Source organism: Chiloscyllium plagiosum, chromosome 21 (genome assembly GCF_004010195.1).
Source record: "Chiloscyllium plagiosum isolate BGI_BamShark_2017 chromosome 21, ASM401019v2, whole genome shotgun sequence".
Lineage (NCBI taxonomy): Eukaryota > Metazoa > Chordata > Chondrichthyes > Orectolobiformes > Hemiscylliidae > Chiloscyllium > Chiloscyllium plagiosum.
Genome location: NC_057730.1, coordinates 36,444,051 through 36,464,904, shown reverse-complemented (window position 1 = coordinate 36,464,904; position 20,854 = coordinate 36,444,051). Strand labels below are relative to the sequence as shown.

Here is a 20,854-nt window from a genome sequence, read left to right as displayed (position 1 = left end):
ATCCCCCCATATCAATCAAGAAAAGGAGCATGCATATAAGAGCATGTCAGCAAATACATACAATGCAAGGTGAAAGGTAGTCAGTTCCATGCTTATGAAATCTTCGAGATGTTTTGTGAATTGTGGTCTGGGGATACCACTTTTAAGGTCAGTTGGACATGGATACTACAGGATGCTCTTCACCCTGTACTGTGAAAGTGCCTGACTAATGTAATTGTCCTTTGAAGATGTCCTATCCAAAGGTCAGGCAGATGGGCAGAGGGGGCAAGGTTGTCTTGTTAGTAAGAAATGAAATTAAATCAATAGCGAGAAAAGATATTGAGTTGGACAGTGTAGAATTTGTGTGGGTAGAATTGAGGAACTGCAAAGGAAAGAAGACGCTGATGGGAATTATATACAGACCCTCCCAGCAGATGTCAGGATGTGGGGAAGAAAATACATCAGGAGATAAAAAAGGTATGTAAGAAAGGCAGGATTACAATCATCATGGTGGATTTCAATATATGGGTGGAGTACGATAATCAGGTTGGTAGTGGATCCCAAGAAGAGAAATGTCTATGAATTATTGAGGCAGCTTGTAATACAGCCCATTAGGGAGCAAGCAATTCTGGATTTAGTGATCTATAATGAGGCAATTATGATTAGGGAGTTGAAGGTAAAGGAACATCTACAGGGCAGTGACCATGTGAGAGGAATCATCCTGCAGTTTGAGAGGGAGAAGATTGAATCAGATGTAACGGTATTATGATTAAGTAAACGTAACTACGATGAAATGAGGGAGGAGTTTGCTAGAGTTGATTGGAATGGACGCATAGCAGGAAAGACGATAGAGCAGCAATGGCAGGAGGTAATTCAGGAAGCACAACAGAAATTCATCCCAAAGAATAGAAACATGCGAAGGGGAGGATGAGGCAACCATGGCTGATGAGGGAAGTTAGGAATGGCACAAAAACAAACAAAGAAGCATAAAATGTGGTGATGAATAGTGGGAAGCCAAAGGATTGAAAAATGTTTAAAAACCAGTAGAGGATAACTAAAACAGCAGAGGAAATATGAGAGTCAGCTAACTAGTAACATAAGATTGCAAGAGTTTCTTTTAGAGATATATAGAAGAGAGAGGTAAGAGTGGACATTGGACCACAGTAAAATGAGACTGAAGAAATAATAATAGGAAACAAAGAAATGGTGGAGAAACTGAGCGATACTTTGCATCAGTTTTTATGGTTGAAGACACTTGCAGCATACCAGAACTTCAAGAGAGTTGGGGCAGAGGTGAGTGGAGTGGTCATCATGAAGGAAAAGCTGCTGGGAAGCTGAAAAGTCTGAAGGTAGATAAGTCACACAGACCAGATGGACTGCACCCTAGTGTTCTAAAGGAGATAGCTGAGGAGATAGTAGAGGCATTGGTGATGATCTTTCAAGTATCACTAGTGTCAGGGGGAGTTGCAAAGGACTGGCAAATGGCTAATGTAATAATCCTGTTTAAGGAGGCCATAAACTACAGGCTAGTTATTCTGACGTTGGTCGTTGGTAAGAGTTTAGAGTTCATTGTTCAGGATCAGAGTACGGAATAATTGGAAGTGCATTGTAAAACGGGGCTGAGTTAGCACAGCTTCAGCAAGGGAAGGTCCTAGCTGATAAATCTGTTAGAATTCTTTGAGGAGGTAACAAGCAATTTAGACAAAGGACAGTGAACATGATCTACTTAGATTTCCAAAAAAAAAACCTTTTATATGGCGCAGCACAGGAGGCTGCTAAATAAGATAAGAGCCCATGGTTTAAGGGACAAGCTGCTGGCATGGAAAGAAGATTTGCTGACCAGTGGGAGGCAGAGAGTGGGGATAAAGGGTTCTTTTTCAGGACGGCAACGAGTGACTATTGGTGTTCCACAGTGTTGGAACACAACTATTCACGTTATACCTTAATGATGATCTGGCCAAAGGACAGAGGGCATCATTGCTAAGTTTGCAGATGGCACAAAGAAAGGTGGAAGGACAGGTAAATGTTGAGAAAACAAGGAGGCTGCAGAAGGACTCGGATTGCCTACAAGTGTGGGCAAAGAAGTGGCAGATGGAATTCAATATGGGAAGATGTGCAGTTATGCACTTTGGTAGGAAGAATAATGGCATATACTATTTTCTAAATGGAAAAGGTTTTGGAAATCTGAAGCTTAAAGGAACTTGGAAGTTCTAGTTCAGGATACTCTAAAGGTTAACATGCAGGTTTAGTTGGCAGTTAGAAAGGTAAATGCAGACTCCCATTCCTAGACGTGACAGTTGAACGTACAGTTAACGGAGAGTTTCAAACCAGCATCTACAGAAAAACAAACACAGACCAAATACTTAACTTCAGAAGCAATCACCCAAACACCCACAAATGGGGCTGCATCAAGATATTATTTCAATGAGCTACATCACACTGCAGCACCCAAGAACTACAAACAGTAGAAGAAAAATATCTATACAACATTTTTTAAAAAATGGGTACCCAACAAACGTAATCTGCCGATTCCTCGGAAACAAACCCAAACAAGCAGTTACAATGCAACGAAAACTGTAACCACATTACCTTACATCAAAGACGTATCAGAAATGACTTCCAGACTAAACTCAGATCCCCTGGCATTATGGTAGCCCCCAAACCTATCAACACACTTAAACAGTGACTAATGAAGCTAAAGGATCCATTAGATACTACCAGCAAAACTAAAGTCATTTAGAAGATACTATGCAAGAACTGAAAAAACACTACATTGGACAAACTAGCAGGAAACTAGCCACCAGGATACATGAACACCAATTAGCCACCAAAAGACATGTCCCACTATCACTAGTTTGCATACATACAGACAAAGAAGGACACCACTTTGACTGGGACAACACACACATCCTACGACAGTCGAAATAAAGACATGCACGAGAATCCTTAGAAGCATGGAATTCTATCCAGGACTCCATCAATAAACACATCGACTTAGATCCCATCTACCTTCCCTTGAAAAAAACAACCGGAAATGACAACACCCACTTTACGAAACCAAGACCTATAGAGAAGTGGGATACACTACCAGCGCTTCACTGGAGACTCTCACTGATGATATTACCTAGTCATGGTAACAAAACCTTCCAGCTCAGTGAGCTAACATATATACTTATCATCAACCTGAGCTACAGATCTTCTCAAAAATTGCTAGGTAAATACAATCTTAGCATTCGTTTCAAGAAAGCTAGAATACAAGAGCAAAGATGTACTGCTGAGGCTGTATAAGGCTCTAGTCAGACATTTCTAATGTTGTAAACATTCTTAGGCCCCATTACGAAGGAATGATGTGCTAGCATTGAGGGGGATCAGAGAAGGTTTACAAGAATGATCCCAGGGATGAAGGGCTTATCATATAATGAGCGGTTGAGGACTCTGAGTCTGTACTTGATGGAACTTTGAAGGATGAAGGGAGAATCTGATTGAAACTTACAGAATACTGAGAGATCTGGATAGAGTGGATGTGGAAAAGACTAGGACCCGAGAGCTCAGCCTCAGAGTGAAATGACAACCCTTTAGAACTGAGATGAGGAGGAATTTCTTCAGCCAAAGTATGGTGTACCTGTGGAACTCATTGCTGCATAAGGCGGTGGAGGCTAAGTCATTGAGAGTATTTAAGACAGAGACAGATAGGTTCTTGGATTGGTGAGGAATCAAGGGTTATGGGGAGAAGGCAGGACAATGCTGTTGAGGAACATAACAGTCATGATTGAATGGTGGAGCAGATTTGACAAACCAAATGGCCTAATTCTGCTCCTATATGTTACGGTTTTACAAAGACCCTCACATAACTCAAAAGTAGAGCCTGGATGCTCAGATAGAAATAAAACACACTACCGAATTTGGGTGTCATGACAGCCATTTTCCATTTCCAGAGAACATGTACAAGTCAGGTTGAGTGTGATTGGCATTAAAAGGCCATCACAAAAGGATACAGTGTGTTGCAGCCTCACCACGGTGATCCAGCCCTCCCACATCTTCAACAAACACCACCTTCCTTTCTTCTAGCCACTCTGCTTTGAGCCACAAGAAAATAGGGACCAGCAGAGATTGAAATTTTCAAAAACAAAATAGTCCTAATTTCCAATCAACTGTTGAATAATATGACAAAAATCCTGTTAGTGAATGGCAAGGGGCTTGTCTGTATCCATTAGCATAAGATTATTACTTAATTTCACCTCATTTATACACAGTTTCCACTCTCCCACTCTTCGTATAGAAACAAAACAGTAACAATTCCCAATATGAAAGTCAGAACAATTACCTGGCAACTCCAGCTCACTGCTTACTCTTTCAGCTCCCCATCTTGACTCTAAGGGCTTGCACGCTGGGCGGCAACTACCTACAGCGCCCCATCCACAGATGTTGGCATTGGATTTGTGCCAGCATCCTCAAACCTTCCTGTTATAATTCCCATCCACTTACAATACCAGTGCTTCAGCTTGGAGTGCACTGGCACACTGACTCCCATTGATACTGAGCTTTCTTACATTCTCAAACATCACTTTGAATTATGACTTCATCTCTCAATGTTATCGCTGTAAACCAAGCCCTATAGTTTGGTCATGTCAAACATTGTGCTGCACTGCCTCCCCAGGCAATGGCAGGGTGGTTGTGACTGTCGATGACTACCACCCTGTCACATAGTAGCCCACTTATTCCAAAGCATTATCATCTCTCACCCTTAAATACTAAATTTCTCCACTCACAATTGTTGGCCCTTCTGCATCCCAGCATGCTGCATTCAATCCTCAGAAAAGATTAGATTAGATTAGATTCCCTACAGTGTGGAAACAGGCCCTTCGGCCCAACCAGTCCTCATCAACCCTCGGAAGAGTAACCCACCCAGACCCATTTCCCTCTGACTAATGCACCTAACACAATGGGCAATTTAGCATAGCCAATCCACCTGACCTGCACATCTTTGGACTGAGTTCTCCAGCTTCCCTCCCACAGCAGTGGCCTCTGATAATGCTTCCTTGACTTTTAGTGAACAGACCCAGAATAGACCATGGGCAACACCCTTGACTGACCTTGATAAATAGCCTTAACTGATGAGTGAACAAACCACTGATTGATCTGAGGAAGGGTCACGCAACCCAAAACATTATTTCTGATTTCTATCCACAGATGCTGCCCAGATCTGCTGAGCTTTTCCAGCAATTTCTATTTTGATACTGATTGATCTGTATGCAGCAGCCTGACGTATGGGCCAAACAGGTTGGTTGTACTGGACCCACAGGAATGACTGTGACCCATTCCCCAGACTGTCCAGCCCAGTTCATGAAGGCTCACTAACAATTCACATCTCATCAATCCACTTGCACCATTTTCTATTGCAGAAACTTAGTTAAACAGGAAATAAGATTAAAATTTAAAATAGGATTATAAACAAAAGCAGAAATGGCTGGAAAGGATCAGCAGGTCTGGCTGCATCTATGAAGAGACATTAGAGTTAACGTTTTGGGTCTAGTGACCCTTCCTTAGAGTTTATGAAGTTATTTTGAAAGAATGACAGCCTTGCATTTATATAGCACTCTTGTTGACCTCAGGAGGGCCCAGAGTTCTTTGGCTTTAATTGATGCCTTCTGTGGATATGTAGCCACTGTTGTATTGTAAAAAATATGGCAGCCAATTTGTGCACAGCAAGATCTCACAAACATTAATGTAATAAAGATCTGATTATTTGTTTTGGCGATATTAATTGACAAGAGACATGTTTTTGAGAACTCTTCAAATCATGCCATATAATCTTTTTCCTCCACATATAAGGGAAGAAGGGCCTTTATTTAACACCTCATTTGAAAGAAAGCACCTTCAACTCTGCAGCATTCCCTCAAAACTGTAATGTAGTGTCAGTCTGTAAGTTACGTTCAAGTCACTGGAGTGAGGATTCAATGCAAACCTACTAACTCCAAACGAGGCATCATCTGAATCACCTTCACCATTACTCACTGACATGAAAGAGATTTCTCCCACTATCCTTTTAAGGCATGTTGACAAGCTGTTGCCATTTATGAGAGGGTCATTAACCAGAGATTAGTGAAAGTAACAGAGGGGTGGAGGAGACTTTATCTAATGCCGTCATTTGTTATGATCTGGAAAGTATCACTTGATGGACACAATAATAACTTTCAAATGGCATGTATTTTTGAAATGGAAAAATAGTCACAGCTCTGGAGGAAAGGCAAATGGAGTGGGATTAATTGAAAAGCTCTTTCACAGACACACTGAGCTGAACCTTACTTTTTTGGCTAAATGTGAGTTGTGTCAAGTTTTTTTTGGAGGGATTCTTATTGTGATGCCCAGCAAGATTTCTCACAGTAGCTTACAAACTCACCTCATTAACTACCTACCCTTAATGGATATCCACCAAAGGTCTGGTGGCCTCCCGTGCTCAATGCTCTGGCCGGTGGAGGAGGGCGTGCCAAGTGCCTTCTTCACTGTCCTGTCTGCCTGTGACTCCACTTTCAGGGAGTTGTGAACCTGTGCTCCAGGGTCTCTTCATTAGCAACACTCCCTAGAATCTTGCCATCTGCCACTTCTCAGCCCATTGGCCCATCTGGTCAAGATCCTGTTTTAATCTGAGGTAGCTTAAAAATGTGTTGCTGGAAAAGCGCAGCAGGTCAGGCAGCATCAAAGCAGGAGAATCAACATTTCGGGCATAAGCCCTGAGGTAACCCTCTTCGGATCATCGGAGGCTGAGGGGTGACTGCATAGAGGTTTACAAAATTATCAGGAGTATGGATAGAGTAAATAGGCAATGCCTTTTCCCCGGGGTTGGGGTGTCCAGAACCAGAGGGCATAGATTTAGGATGAGAAGGGGAAGATATAAAAGAGACCTAAGGGGTAACCTTTTCACACAGATAGTGGCACGGATATGCAATGAGCTGCCAGAGGAACTGGTGGAGGCTGGTACAATTGCAACATTTAAGAGGCATTTGGATGGGTTTATGAATAGGAAGGGTTTGGAGGGATATGGGCCGGGTGCTGGCAAGGTGGGACTAGATTGGGTTGGGATATCTGGTCGGCATGGACGGGTTGGACCGAAGGGTCTGTTTCCATGCTGTACATCTCTATGTTTCTATGACTCTCCTGTGCTATCTTTTAAAGGCCATTGTATACCTGGAAAAGTATTGCCAATCCAGCACTACCTCTCTCCAGCAGAGTAATGGCAAACCAGACACAAAGTCCAAAGCACATAGCTGGCATGACTCTCACTCTCTCAGGGCAAGTCACCCTTAAAACACCAGGTCACACATTATACCTGTACTCAGATATATAAAGTCTGAAGACCCTCTCTGTGTGCACACCATTATTTCCCAATGGTCTATGAACAACCGCATCTGGTTATTGTCCAGTATGGGCAATACAGGCAAGCAATCAGACAAGTTCAAACATGAGCTTTTATTGACAGCCATGAAAATGGAACACAAACAAAATGTATCCAGAGTATGATTCACTCCCCACAATGTGAACCAAATGCGGATATCTTGACCTTGAAAGTCCATGACTGTCTTCTGCATCCACTGGAACTAGCTGTCAGTCAGGTCATGACTGGCAATACAGCTGAGCTCCATCACCCACAAGGAGTGCTTCCTCCAGCTCAGTGTCCACATCCTTCTTCTTGGATGACTGCTCCTCAGCACCTCTCACATTGTCCTGTTGCCTGCTCCAATTGGGTAGAACACAGCACGGCAGGATGGTGCAGCACAGTCTGTCTGGCGTATACTGGAGGGATCTAAGCTGCAGAACTCCACCTTCTGCATCTCTAACATCCTTTCCACCATGGCCCTGGTTACAGGATGGAGTATGTGGACGGGATATGCAGAACAGCATCAGAGGGCATGGCAATATGTGGGAGGGGCAGTATAAAAACAGTGACCACATCCCCATATGGAGACCCACCACATTGACCTTACCCCCCAACTGTCCTTGCTGTCCCTGAACCCCTGAGATGTCAATCTAACGCCTACAGCACGTGTCAGCTGCCTGTGCAGGAAACACATTGCACATTAATTCTACCAAATGACCCTGTCAGATCTGGTTGGGGGCATGGTCCTCCTAACGTTACAGCTTAACAATGTCTTCCATGCTTCTCTATGGTCTCTCTGTAGAGGTCATGGTGATGGTCACAGTTCTTACACCTCCACCCCACTTCCTACCATGCCCTTCAATGCTGTTCTGCATACTCCTCCATACGCCTTGAGTTTCTCCCCATCATTATCCTTGCTTCCACCTCCAAGTGTGCTTATGCTTATGCCCCAGCCTTGACTCTCCCATCTTTTGTGGCAGTCATCCCTCTGTCGCCCCTACTGATCCTCTTGTGTTCTCTTTAATGATTAATGGATGAATGCACAAGATTATATTTGCACTAGATCTCTGACTGACTTTGACAAGCAGCCCCAGACATGACTGATTACTGATCGCTATCTTTGCAGCTCCCTGACTGCTGCTCCAGTCCCTACAGCCCATTTTCCAGGACTGTAGTCAGACAGGTTCTCTGCTGATGAGCATCCAAAGCTGACAACTAAGTGCAGTCAAATCCCTGGACTGTGTGCAGATGGTCCCGGGACTACTGGCTGGGAACAACCACTTTTTGCACCCCCATTTCACTGGATTAAGGACTAGCCACCAGTTTCTGACATGGCTATTTGATTGAATGTTGATGCAATGTGCTTGCAACTGCAGCTGTTAGACTGACGTCTCAACGTGCAGTACATCAAGATGTCTCCTCTGATTCGTGGACAGATCCCTACTGACGAGCATGCCAAGCAGTTTGACTGAGTATCTGTACAAAGGAGCTACTTAATACAGCAGTACTAATAGCCTTTTGGCTCTGGCTGAAGCACCAATGTGCTAATTGGCATGGCATGACAAGACAATGTATGGATGTGGTGAGCACATTAATGCTTGCTAAGTAAGCAAGCACTAAGAAAGCCAGTTAGCGGTTTCAGATGCAGTCTGTTCTACCCTGTGAAGTGGAAGCCTATCCCTGTGCACAAAGTGTCCATGCTGAGGTCTTTCAATGCTAGTTGCTTGTGTGTTCTGCAATGCGAGACTGCATTCCCAGACGTGTCATGTTAGTGTATCAGAGAAGTACCATAACGGTCATGAGTGGGTGATAAGTGTCCAATGCCAAAGCCTGTAGTTCAGATTTCAAATGGCTGGGCTGCTGAGCAACACAAAGGTTCCTTGTAGTCAGTGATGAGCTAAAGTCACCAAGTGCCTGCCCCAATTTTCATGTCACGAATTCTCGATATCTAGCTTATTTGGCCGATTTAGTAAGATAGGAAGTTGAATATTAATAAGAATAATTGTGGCATTAATAAGGTGCTTAACAAGCTATAATTTGCCTTAATTGACAACTTGCCACTGTCTAACGAGAAACTCACTTCACTGCTCAGCTAAAGCTGAAAAGCTGGAGCAATGTGCTCACAACTTTGAGATATTCCTCATTGGACTTCTCATTCTGCCACAAATCTCACTGTAGGCCATGTGTCTCAGACCCCTGCCCAATTTTGTCCAATGAGACAAATGACCTCCTTCAACATTATGAAGATTTAAGATATTGTTCCTCCTTTCCCTCCCTCTCATGCCCTGACTCACAATGCCTTCCTTTGTCCGCCTGCTTGTCCCTGGGGTCAATGTTTCTCATTCAAACAACAGTAAAACCAGATTGTGTGATCTTTATCCAAAAACAAAAAGGAAAATTTTCCAAAGTCCTGACCAACATTTATTCCTCAACCAACACCACTAAAGAAAAAAATTGCTTATTATCATTATCGTTGTGCATTATTATTATTTGAACTTGCCATGCAGAAACTGGCTGCTGCATTTCCTGATGAACATTACAATAATGTACTTGTTTTGAAACAGGAGTATTTTCTTGGCTATAAAATACTTTGGGACAGTCCAAGGTTGTGAAATTCCAATATGTAAGTTGTTTTTGTTTTACTGTTCCTCTTTTGCCTCCTCATCCATGTGTTGCTCTGCTTCACATTGAACTAATTCAAACCCATCCTCTAGCATTTTTTTCTTTCCTGTCAGCAGCCCATGTTTGCAGTATTGTTTTAGCATTGTCTTTCCAACACTGCAATCTGAGCCAATTCAAACCCTCTCCTTCCCTTTCTGAGATCTTGCACTGTTACATAGAAAATAGAAGCAGCACTGGGTCTTTCGGCTTTTCACGCCACCATTCATCTAGATTATAGCTAGTCTTCCACTTCAATGCATTTTCCCCATACCTGATGATATTTTAATTTTGAGAAATCTGTCAATCTCGGTCTTCAATATGACTGAACCTCTGCAGCACTTTGGGGGAGAGAATTCCAAACATTTATTATCCTCTGAGTGAAGAAATTTCTCCTTGTTTCAGTCATGAATGACCTATTTCTTATTCTGAAATTGAGTCCTCTAGTTCCAGATCCCACTAGCCAGAGAAAACATCCTTCCTGCGCATACCCTGTTGAACCCTGTCCAAATTTTGTTTGCTTTAATGAGATCTCTTCTCACTCACTCATGAGAATATAGGTATAATCTCTTCAAGCTGTCCTCATCCCTGTCATCCATGGGATCAATCTAGCAAACCTTTGCAGTACTCTGTCTATGGCAAATGTAATCTTCTTACTTAGGGACATCAAAAATTATATACACTACTCCAAGACCAACCTCATCAAGACTCCATACACTTGGAGGAAAACTTCTTTACTCCTGTACTCAAATCTCCTTATAATAAAGACCAATATACAATTTAATTGTTTGCTGCAGTTGTATGCTAGCTACTAATGACTCATTAACAAGGAGACTGAGGACTGGAGGACAGGTTAGATATCAACACTCCATGGCCTACCAACCTGAGAATGACTCATTTATATCCCCCTCTCTGTTTTCTGTCTGTTAAACAGTTCTCAGTCCATGCCAGTATATTACCCCCAAGATCATGTGCTCACGATTCATCTCCTAACCTTCTGCATCTGAGCTTACCAAAAGTATTCTGAAAATCCAAATAAACCACATCCACCATTTCCCCCTTAACTATTCTGCTGACAACATTGTCAAAAAAAGCTCCAAGAGGCTGATCAAACATAATTTCTTTTTCATAAATCCATGTTAACTGTGTCCAATCCTGTCATTACTTTTTCAGTGTACAGTAATCACATCCTTTAGGATAGGTTTTAGCATTTTACCAACTGTTGAAGTTGGGCTACTGTGTCTGTGTCTTTTCTCTTCATTCTAATTAAACAGCGAGCTTACCATTGCTATCCCCAATCCGCAGGCACCATTCCAGAATCTGTAGAATTTTAGATGACCGCCAACACAACTATTATCTTTGTTGTGATGTAGATCATCAGGTTCGGGGTACTTATCATCTTGCAGTCCAATTAATTTCGCCAGTCCTGCTCTTTTGTTTATAATTTCTTTCAGTTTCACATTCTCACTAGTTCTTTGATTCTCTAGCATTCCTGTGAGTGTTCTATGCCAATGTGCACAAAGGACTGAATTTTAATGTTTTTGAAAAGTATCAGTTTTGTTGACTTCATGGAATTTTTTCTCCCTGAGGCCTAGTGAGTTTTCTTATGCTATCATCCAAAGTACACTTCATTAATTACCTTCCCTGTCCATGTTACATTCCTCTTGTCCATTGCTAGCCTGATTCTACCACTTGCTATGAAGACCAAGGACCATCTCTGCTAGATTATCAATGACAGGTTAGAGACAAAAAAGGTTACACCCAAAATGTTGACTTCTTCACCTCCTGATGCTGCCTGGCTTGCTGTGTTCTTCCAGCCTCCTGCCTGTCCAGTACAGATTATCAATGCCATCATCATCTTTCTGCTACCTTACACTCACTCCATCTCTCCTCCTGCACTCACCTCCCACTAAGGCACATTCTCCAACACTCTCACGAATGCATGCAACATCTTCCGTCACTCGCTCCCACCTCTCCCATCTCCCAGCCTCTTAACCCTGCAAGATCTCCATACTGCTGACTCACCACATTTGGGACACCTCAACAGATTTCCCACACCAGCACCAGCGCTAACTGCTGTGCCATCTACTTTCATGTCACTCAATCTCTTCTCCTATTTCAGGAGAAAGCAGCCCACAATAAGGCAGAAAAAGCCAAGGCAGTTGGTGGACTGCCTGACATTCAGCTCTTCACCCCTATGAGGTAATAATCCTGCCCCCAACTTTCCCAAATGACCGATTGATCTTGCCCTCTTGACTCATGTCAGACGCTTACTGTGCCAGAGGCCCCTGACTGAAGGCTGGCTTTTTTGAGTTGACCCTGGACTGCTGACACCATGACAAGTTTTCTGGCTTTGTGCCTGCACTAAACAGCAAGGCAAGGCATAAGTACGGTGAGCCTGGTAGCTCTGGCTCAGAGAGTCAAATGCAGAAAGACAATGCAAGGCAGAGATGCTACGAGCAGCCAGGTAGGCTCAAGGTGAGTGAATGCTAAGAGAGCAAGCAAGCAGCCCTGACATGCAGCCTGGTCCAGTTCAAGAGCATAATGCTTGTTCCTGTGTAGAAAGTGTACTTGCAGCAGCATTGCAGTGCTAGTTGCTGTTGCATTCTGAAATATAGCTTAAAGAGTCCTTTTTGTAGATCGGTGTGATTCTATGAGGCTCCTGGGAGGTTGACATGTGTCAGATGCCAGTGTGTAATGGGTACACATTTGTCTTTACTAATCTTTACCTTTTTTCATACTTTTACTGTTTCTTTTATGTTTCTTGAAGTTATTTTTCTTATTTTTACCTTTTAGTAGGGTAAATGCCAGAGTCTGTTATAGAATACGTGAGAACAGAACATTTCAAAAGCATTAACAGGATTGGACAAAACTAGCATGGGTTTATGAAAAGTAAATCATGCTTAACAAATATATCAGAGTTTTTTTTTAGGGTAAAGTTAGAATAAATAAAGGACAACCAGTGGATGTGATGAATTTGGGTTTTCAGGAGGCTTTTGATGTGGACTCACATACGAGGTTAGTGGACAAATGTAAAACACATGGGATAGAGAATAATGTACTGGCATGGACTGAAAATCGTTCAACAGACAGGAAACAGAGACTGGGAATAAATGGGTCTTTTTCTGGGTGGCAGGCAATGACTAGTAGGTAATGTGCAATGTGACAGGATTCATTAATAAACTCGGAGTTAAGGCACCTCTAGATAGCATTGATCATGGTGCAACTGAATTTTACATTTAGTTTCAAAAGGAGTAGATTGGGTCTAAAACTAGAATTTTAAGACTAAAAAAGCAATCATTTGGACATGAAAGCTGTGCTAGTTGAAGTGAACCTGATGAATTGGACGAGAAGATAAATCAATCGAGACACAATTGGAGATATTTAGGATATTTCAGAATAGTCAGAATGAGTTTATTATATTTTAAAATAAAAGTTCTGTAGGTTAATGAAAGGAGTTGGGGAAAGCAACAAATTTAAGGAAAATGTATATAATTGTGTAAGCATACGTGGTAAATCAGCTAACCAGCCAAATACAAAGAACAATACAGAATGACTAAAAGGTTAGTCATAAGAAATAAATTAGACTGTGAAAGGCAGCTAGCTAGCATTGTATAAATGAAAAGCAGCAAGCGTTTCTATAGGAATTTAAAAAGGAAAAAATGAAGTAAAGTGAGTGTTGGTCCATTAGAAAATGGGAATAGGGAATTAATTGTAGATAATAAGGAAAGGGAGATGAAATGAACAAATATTTTGCTTCTGACCTCATTATTGATGATACAAAAATAGTCCAGTAAAGTTGTAGACCAGGACATCAAAGGAAGAGAGAACCTTGCAAAATTATAATCACAAGGGAAATGGCAATAAGGAAATGGGTGGAGCTGCGAGTTGATATATCTCTGCATTCAAGTGGACTTCTTTCTAGAGTCTTACATTGAATGGCAAATAAGCTAGTAGATGCATTGATATTAATTTTCCAAGAGGCTCTAGATTGAGGAAAGGTAGCATTAGCCTGAGAAATAGCAAATACAACCCCTCTATTCAAAAAGAGAGGAAGGCAAAAAACTGTAGGTCAGTTGACTTGACCTCTGTCATGGGGAAGCGGTTAGATATGTTGACTCAATCTGTTCAGATACAGGGATGAGACTTGAACCCAGACCTCTTGGATCAAAGATAGGGACACGATTACTATGCCACAGTAACCCAATAGAGGAACATCTCAAATTCATCTATAAATAGATTACAGCTATGCCCTTAGGACAACCTCGTTGTAATCAGCAAGAGTCAGCATAGTTTCATCAAAGAATAGTAATGCTTAATCAATTTATTGGATTAGATTAGATTACATTAGATTCCTTACAGTGTGGAAACAGGCCCTTCGGCCCAACCAGTCCACACCAACCCTCCGAAGAGTAACCCACCCAGACCCATTTCCTTCTGACTAATGCACCTAACACTAGTAATGGTTGCGTTCTTGTGCAACCCCACTCTAAATAAAAATCGTGCAATAAAAATAGAACTTAAAGTAAGGCAATCACTTTATGGCCAACACACATTTTAAAATTTTAAAAATTTGCACTTTAGAAACAGCATCCCCTATTCATCAATTCGCGTTCACAAAACCTGTGTTATAGCAGAATGACCTATATTTAAAAAGGCAGACAGATACCATGTTGGGAAGAATTCGGCCTGAAAGGGTAAAGCTGCCAATGGCTAACACACGAGCAGACTAAACTCAATAGATTGAGTAACCTGCTTCTGCTCATTAGTTTGCAAGCTCAGTTGTGAAATGTTAATTAGCCACCAGATTTTAAGGTGCAGTTTTATCCTACAGTTGGGTGGGAGTCAATATAATCCATACAAAATTATTTTGTACAGAGAACCTCTTCAATTGATCTTTTAGTTACAGTTATATTGCTGGGAACACGTTAGTGATATAAACATGTCAATATAAAGATGAATTAAATTAAACTGTCTTGAAACAAGCAGAGCATAAAAATGAATTGCAGCATTCTCACAAGTATTCAGTTTATCTGGTGTGCAACTGAGCCATGCAGACAAGGAATTTGTCAGATCTGACTTTCAGCAGAGATTATCTCAACCAGGCTAAAAGAGTTGCTACCGAAATGAGTTGTATGATACCCGATTGTGGGGGGGTAGTGGAACATTTGTACTAATCATTATTGTTTAGTGTGTGTGGAAATTTTGGACTTCAAAATGGTAACAGGGTTAAAAATAACGCATCATTTTTACACTGAGGTGACACGCCAATAGGAAAGTAGGAGTGCTATTCCTTAAGAAACCGTTGAGGACATTGTGAAAGAACACAGCAATGAAATATCCAAAGAAATGGCTCGTCATCAATTCAAATTGTCTGGTGAAGAACTAGCTTCAAAATGCATAATCTTACACTGCGATATACACATGTTCAAAGAATATTTTAGATCACATCAAACTTCACAATCTAATTTTGGGCTTCCTGGTAATACGTAAAAATGTATTTATTAATGCATCTTATGACTAACATGTTTATAAGCTGAGCAAGTGTCTTATTTCAATTCCTCAGACTGTTTATACCAATATCATCTCAGGCATTAAAATATCTGGCCCTTGACAACTAGCATCCACACAAAGCAGACAACTGTAAAAACAAAAATGGCATATTCAATTCCAAAATTAAGCAAACAGCACGAATCATATTCAATTCCAAAGGTTAGCTCTATTTTCCTCTTTATAATGCTACCAGACCCACTGAGTAACTCTTGCACTAAATGTAAACCAATCCAGGCCCACAACATTAGAATGCCTCATTTTCTGAGATGTTGAGCTACCAGTGTTCAACTTGGGTAGACAAAAGTTAAAAATCACACAACACCCGGCCATAATCCAACAGGTTCATTTGGAAGCACAAGCTTTTGGAGCTATAAATTCTGTGTCCTATGATCCTGTCCCACTAGTTACCTGACAAAGGAGCAGTGAGATTGAAGGAATAACTTTACAGTGGATAAAGGGGAGACTCCAGATGTACTGTACTAGGATTTATAGAATGCATTTGTTAAAGCACTATACAGAAGGTTTTGCAGAAAGTAAAAGCTCATGGCTAGGGATAATGTTTTAGCATGGATTGAAGGTAGATTGGCTGACAGAAAACAGAGTCTATGTGTAAATGGCTTTTTGTCTAATAATCAGGATAATAGGGGTCTGTGCTGGGGCTTCAGGTGTTACAATTTATATCTCTGAGTTAAATGAGGGGAGTGAGGGGATGGTAAGTAAATTTGCAGACAACACTAAGATAGGAAGGAAAGTATATTGCGAAGAAGATATAAGGAGATTGCAAAAGGATGATAGGTTGAGTGAGTGGCACAAATCTAGCAGTTGAAGTATAACACAGGAAAATGTGAAACTGTTCACTTTGGCAGGAAGAGAAAGCAGAGTATTACTTAAATAGAGGAATGACTGACTGCAGAATTCTGAGATGCAAAGGGATTTAGGTGTTCTAGTACCTAAGTCACAAAACATTAACATAGAATAACAACTTGTAATTAAAAAGACTAATAGAGTATTAGCTTTTATTATGAGAGAAATTGAATGTAAAAGTAAGGATATTGTGCTTCAGTTGTATAGGTCATTAGTCAGGCCATATCTTGAATATCATGTATAGTTTTGGTCTCCTTGTTTAAGGAAAATTGCAAATGCATTTGAGCCATTTTAGACGTTTATTGGTTTGATATCTGGAATGAGCAGATTGTCTTGTAAAACAGTTAACTGTAGGAACAGGAGTAAATCATGCAGTCTGCTCTGCCATTAAATGAATTCACGGCTAATCTGATCTATCTTGACTCCACTTTCCAGCTATTTTTCCCCATGATTCTTGATTCCCTTTCTGATTAAAAATCTGTCAGTTTCAGCCTTGAATATACTTAAGACACAGCCTCAATAGCCTTCTGTGGTAAAGAATTTCACAGATTCAGTACCCTCTGACAGAAGAAATTTCTCCTCATCTCTATCTCAAATGTGCGACCTCTTATTCTGAGATAATGCCCTCTCATCGTAGACTCTCCCACAAGTGGAAACAATATCTTCACATTTATCCTGTCAAATCATCTACAAATGTTATATGTTTCAATTAGGTAGCCTTTCAATCTTCTTCCAACGAGTACAGGCTCAACCACTCATCATAAGATAGTTTCTCCATACCTGATATAGGCCGAGTGAACTTTCTTTGGGCTGTCTCCAGTATATCTTCCCTTAGATAAGAGATCCAAAACTGTTCACAATATTCCAGCTGCTGTGTGATTCATGCCTTGTACAGTTTTAGTAATACTTCCTTATTTTAAAACTCATTTCCTTTGACATAAAGGCCAGTGTTCCATTTGTCTTCCCTATTACCCACGGGACATGGATGCTAGCTTCTGTAATTCATGAATGAGGCCTCCCAAATCCCCCTGTTTTGGGGAAGGGTCACTCAACCCGAAATGTTAACTCAGATTTCTCTCCACAGATACTGCCAGACCTGCTGAGCTTTTCTAGCAATTATTGTTTTTATTCTCTGTACTGTAGTTTTCTTCAGTATTTCTCCATTTAACTAATACACCTCACATTTCTCCACATTATATTCCATCTGCCAAGATTTTGCCCACTCGCCTAATCCCCTGCAGACTCATGTGTCATCCTCACCACTTGCCTTCCTACTTATTTTTGAGTCATCCATAAACCTAGCTATTACTTTTGTTTCCACCATCCAAGTCATTAATATATAGTAATTAATTGTGGTCCCAATCTGATCCCTGTGCCACTCCACTAGTTACATATTTGCCATCCTGAAAATGCCCCCCTCCTCATTCCAACTCTCTGCCTTCTAGTAGTTAGCTAATCCTCTATACATGCTAATATACTACATCCAAAACAATGGCTCTTACTAAGTAGCCCTGTGTGTCGTATTTATTAAACACTTCTAAAAATCTATATATATTACGTTATTTGTTTCCCCATTGTCTATCTTTTTTAACCTCTTCAAAGAATTCTGGTAAATTTGTTGAGCATGATTTGCTCTCATGAAGCCCTGCTGATTCTGATAGATTATATTATGCATTTCTCACTGCTTTGCTATTACTTCCCTTACAAGAGACTTTAACATGCCCCTATAACAGTTATTAAGCAAATTAGACATTTTTTATCTCCTTCCCTTTCAAAATAAAGGTGTTACATTAGCAGTTCTCCAATCCTCTGGGACTGTTCCAGATCCTAAGGATCTGAAAGATTACTACCAATGCATCCGCTATCTCTGTAGTGCCTTCCATTAATATCCTACAGTGCATACCCTTAGGTCTAGCGGACATATCAGTCTTTAGCACCATTAGTTTCCTCAGCATTTTTTCTCTAATGATAGTTATTGCATTTATTTCCATTTCTCCTTTTGCCCCTTGAATATACTGATAAAATAACCTATATTTATTTCAATGCAAGAGGCCTAACAGGGAAGGCAGATGAACTCAAGGCATGGTTAGGAACATGGGACTGGGATATCATAAATTACAGAAACATGGCTCAGGGATGGGCAGGACTGGCAGCTTAATGTTCTAGGATACAAATCCTACAGGCAGGATAGAAAGGGAGGTAAGGGAGGAGGGGGTGTGGCGTATTTGGTAAGGGATAACATAACAGCTGTACTGAGGGAGGATATTCCTGGAAATACATCCAGGGAAGTTATTTGGGTGGAACTGAGAAATAAGAAAGGGATGATCACTTTATTGGGATTGTATTATAGACCCACTAATAGAGGAAAATTTAGAAACAAATTTGGAAGGAGATCTCAGTTATCTGTAAGAATAATAGGATGGTTATGGTAGGGGATTTTAACTTTCCAAACATAGACTGGGACTGCCATAGTGTTAAAGGTTGAAGCCTTCAGAAATGAGATAACGAGAATCCAGAGAAAGTATATTCCTGTTCGGGTGAAAGGGAAGGCTGGTAGGTATAGGGAATGCTGGATGACTAAAGAAATTGAGGGTTTGGCTAATAAAAAGATGGAAGCATATGTCAGGTAGACATGATAGATCAAGTAAATCCTTAGAAGTGTATAAAGGAAGTATGAGTATATTTAAGAGGGAAATCAGGAGGGCAAAGCAGGGACATGAGGTAGCTATGGCAAATAAAGTTAAGGAGAATCCAAAGAGTTTTTACAAATACATTAAGGACAAAAGGGTAACTAGAGAGAGAATAGAGCCTCTCAAAGATCAGAGTTGAAAAATGTCGTGCTGGAAAAACACAGTAGGCCAGGCAGCATCCGAGGAGCAGGAGAATCGACGTTTCGGGCATAAGCCCTTCTTCAGGACTTCTTATGCCCACAACGTCGATTCTCCTGCTCCTCGGATGCTGCCTGGCCTGCTGTGTTTTTCAGCACGACATTGTTCAACTCTGGTACTCCAGCATCTGCAGTCTTCACTTTCCCCTCAAAGATCAACAAGGTAGCCTTTGTGTGGAGCAGCAGGAGATGGGGGAGATACTAAACGAGTATTTTGCATCAGTATTTACTGTGGAAAAGGGCATGGAAGATATAGAATGTAGGGAAATAGATGGCGACATCTTGAAAAATGTACATATTACAGAGGAGGAAGTGCTGGATGTCTTGAAACACATAAAAGTGGATAAATCCCCAGGACCTGATTATATGTACCCTAGAACTCTGTGGGAAGCTAGGGAAGTGATTGCTGGGCCTCTTGCTGAGATATTTGAATCATCGATAGTCACAGGTGAGGTGCCGGAAGACTGGAGGTTGGCTAATGTGGTGCCACTATTTAAGAGAGGTGGCAAGGACAAGCCAGGGAACAATAGACGAGTGAGCCTGACGTTAGTGGTGGGCAAGTTGTTAGAGGGAATCCAGAGGGACAGGATGTACATGTATTTGGAAAGGCAAGGACTGATTAGGGATTGTCAACATGGCTTTGTGCGTGGGAAATCATGTCTCACAAACTTGATTGAGTTTTTTGAAGAAGTAACAAAGAAGTAAGAAGGACGTGATCTATGTGGACTTCAGTAAGGCGCTCGACAGGGTTCCCCATGGTTAGCAAGGTTAGATCTCATGGAATACAGGGAGAACTAGCCATTTGGATACAGAACTGGCTCAAAGGTAGAAGACAGAGGGTGGTGGTGGACATTTGTTTTTTAGACTAAAGACCTGTGACCAGTGGAGTATCACAAGGATTGGTGCTGGGTCCACTACTTTTCATCATTTATAGAAATGATTTGGATGTGAGCATAAAGATGTGCAGGTTAGGTGGATTGGCCATGCTAGATTGCCCATAGTGTTAGGTGCATTAGTCAGAGGGAAATGAGACTGGGTGGGTTACTCTTCGGAGGGTTGGTGTGGACTTGTTGGCTGAAGGGCCTGTTTTCACACTATAGGGAATCTATTCTAATCTAACCTAAATAAGAGGTAAAGTTAATAAGTTTGCTGATGACACCAAAATTGGAGATGTAGTGGACAGTGAAGAAGATTACCTCAGATTAATGGGATCTTGATCAAGTGGGCCAATGGGCTGAGAAGTGGCAGATGGAGTTTAATTCAGATAAATGCGAGGTGCTGCATTTTGGAAAGCAAATCTTAGCAGGACTTATACACTTAATGGTAAGACCCTAGGGAGTGTTGTTGAACAAAGACACCTTGGAATGCAGGTTCATAGCTCCTTGAAAGTAGAGTCACAGGTAGATAGGATAGTGGTCAGAGTATTGAGTACAGGAGTTGGGAAGTCATGTTGCGGCTGTACAGGATATTGGTTAGGCCACTGTTAGAGTATTCCATGCAATTCTGGTCTCCTTCCTATTGGAAAGATGTTATGAAAT

The 20,854-nt window shown here is 41.3% G+C and overlaps 1 protein-coding gene across 4 annotated transcripts in view; it reads left to right on the top strand.

The window, feature by feature from the left end:
• LOC122560762 (protein ELFN1-like) overlaps nucleotides 1-20,854 on the top strand; it is a 195,493-nt gene that overhangs the window by 161,177 nt on the left and 13,462 nt on the right. The window contains exon 1 of one of the 4 annotated variants that reach the window (XM_043711822.1): nucleotides 9,919-9,977. The exons of the other annotated variants lie outside the window; for them this stretch is intronic. The gene's annotated coding sequence lies outside the window, so the exon portion shown is untranslated. Of the gene's footprint in view, nucleotides 1-9,918; nucleotides 9,978-20,854 lie in introns of those variants that run through there. 4 annotated transcript variants of the gene reach the window in all.